This window comes from Pygoscelis adeliae, unplaced genomic scaffold (genome assembly GCF_000699105.1).
Source record: "Pygoscelis adeliae isolate BGI_AS28 unplaced genomic scaffold, ASM69910v1 Scaffold289, whole genome shotgun sequence".
In the NCBI taxonomy this organism is placed as follows: Eukaryota; Metazoa; Chordata; class Aves; order Sphenisciformes; family Spheniscidae; genus Pygoscelis; species Pygoscelis adeliae.
Window position 1 is genome coordinate 1,981,532 of NW_008825499.1, and position 2,626 is coordinate 1,984,157.

The following is a 2,626-nucleotide window of genomic DNA, read 5'->3' on the forward strand; positions in this document are numbered from 1 at the left end:
TTTCCTTTTCCTCTCTTTCCTTTTCTTCTTATAAATGCCTCAAGAGAACCCACGCCACCTGCCATTATCACGCTTTCCAAGTTCAGGTTGCTTCTACCATAAATAAAACGTTTAATCGATCGTCTGGTGTCGTTTCACCTTAATTTAGCCCAGGGGAATCACGAAACCACTACAGCCCCCTGAGGTACCCAGTCTGGGTCGTACCACGGTGCTAACAGCAACTTAGCAGAGAGAGAGTCCTGAACTTCTATTTTGGTATGTAAATAAAACAGAATATAAGTTTTTAATTAAAATCACAAGTTTGTAGCTACAGAAAGAGGGACAATTTCCCTACAACACCTGATACAAGGCTGAAACACATTAAACTTTGCATGTAAAACATTAAAATACGTTCATTACTATAAAGAAATCATAAGATATACTGAAATCGATACAACGATGCCAGGGCAAGAGGAAAGAGGTGAAATCAAGACATGGTGTTCAGATATAGCCACATTTAAAAAAGATCAAGTTTTCAATTTTAAAAATAATTCTATTCTTTCAGCTGATGGGACAAGGTGTCTGAAAAGAAGTCTGGTTCAAAGTTGTCTTCATACCAAAGTCTTCTCTACGTATAGTTTGAATGTACAGTATGTATTCATTACTGACTTTTTCATTTAGGCATGTGAAACTAGCATACAGGTACATCAACAGAGACAGAGTAATTAAGACAATTATAAAACAAATGACAGTCTTTCCACTTAAAGAATTTTTCCACACATTGAACTATATATATATGTACACAAGCATACACACACATATGTATGAAACACAATATATGTAAATGGACAAGCTAGTATTTCAGCACTGAAGACACAAACTTCTCATTCAGGTAAATTAATGTTAAACTGACCATATTTGTTGATGAAGTGTTGAAGAATATCCAAACACCAAACTGAGTCATACTGCTACCTAAGCACCTGAACTAGTATGTACAGAGGCACGAACCGATTTTTGGCAGAAGAATACATTTTAACCAGCAATTAACACAGATGATTTAAATCAATCCTCCCCGAACTTCAGCCCCCAAAGAGATAACATTTACACTGATACAAATGTTACACTATTGTAATTGAGGTCCTTACTGCAATGGGCACAAAGGCAAGCCAGCACTAGAAATCTGTTCCTAGGAAAAGGACTACTGGCATAATACCTGAACACCTATTGTGGTAGAGCATATTCACATTTGGCTGCCTTCACTGGCTTTGCTTGTCATCACAACACTGAGCTGTGTTAGCAAAAGATGTACATCTCTGCTCAGCACACCATACCGTTAAAAATTTCTGTGTATAATGCAGTATTATGTGTTCTCAGAAACTGAGGAAATTCATGATCTACTTTCTTCAGGAATGTACCACAGTTTACTCTCTACATTTTTCCAGTCTCTCCATATTGCTAGAAATTTGAAGCCTAAACAAATACTCTTAATCCATTTTAGAAACTACACAATGAATCCACAAAACAACCTACCTACCTAATTGGTATGACCAAACTGTCATATAAATATAGAATGTTCTTCAATATACTGCAGTATACACACACAGGTATTAGTGCAAAAAAAAGTTGTCATAAAACTTAAGAGTTGTATTTAAACACAGGCCTGAAAATTCAAAGAGGGCCGAGACATTTAAGTCTAAGAATAAGGCACTCCAGGTTCTACCTTTTTCAATTTCCTTTTTCTCTGGGGAGATCCCACAGAACGCTGGGGGAAAACACGTCCCAAATGGCACACAGTACAACTGCAACAGTTGTAGTATGTAACTGTCACGGCAGTCTTCAACACCAAAGTGTCAGGGCTCCTCTCACCCTGTATTTCAGTTCTCTGCTTCTCTCATTTCTGATACTTAATTTGTTCCTTCCTTCTTCCAGGCCATTTCCCACATAAAAGGAAATTTTCACAGCTGAAACAAATACAAAGGCTTTACTTTGTCATTCATACAGTTTAGGACAAGTAAACTCTTTGTATTACCTACAAATGGCTGAACGCAATGGTAGGCCTACCATAATGTTATGGTTGGCATCTTGTTAACCAATTTCTTTATAAAATGGATTTATTTACACTGCAGAACACTAAGTGTTTACACACTGCAGAACCATCCTTAATGATAGTACAAATCTAGGATTCCATTTAAGTGGCTGTTTACTAGACTTTACTAAAGCCTTTGACACCATTTCCCACAGCATTCTCCTGGAGAAACTGGCTGCTCATGGCTTGGATGGGTGTACTCTTCAGTAGGTAAAAAACTGGCTGGATGGCCAGGCCAAAGAGTGGTGGTGAATGGAGTTAAATCCAGTCGGTGGCCAGTCACAAGTGGCGTTCAGGGCTCAGTATTGGGGGCCAGTTCTGTTTAGTATTTTTGCCAATGATCTGGACAGGGGCATCGAGTGCACCCTCACTAAGTTTGCAGACGACACCAAGTTGGGCGGCAGTGTTGATCTGCTCGAGGGTAGGAAGGCTCTGCAGAGGGACCTGGACAGGCTGGATCGATGGGCCGAGGCCAACTGTATGAGATTCAACAAGGCCAAGTGCCGGGTCCTGCACTTTGGCCACAACAACCCCATGCAGCGCTACAGGCTTGGGGAAGAG

General features: G+C 39.8%; 1 protein-coding gene across 2 annotated transcripts in view; it reads right to left on the reverse strand.

Moving 5' to 3' along the window:
• RNF38 (ring finger protein 38) overlaps window positions 1-2,626 on the reverse strand; it is a 61,888-nt gene that overhangs the window by 42,543 nt on the left and 16,719 nt on the right. The window contains exon 1 of one of the 2 annotated variants that reach the window (XM_009331523.1): window positions 1,700-1,861. The exons of the other annotated variant lie outside the window; for it this stretch is intronic. The gene's annotated coding sequence lies outside the window, so the exon portion shown is untranslated. Of the gene's footprint in view, window positions 1-1,699; window positions 1,862-2,626 lie in introns of those variants that run through there. 2 annotated transcript variants of the gene reach the window in all.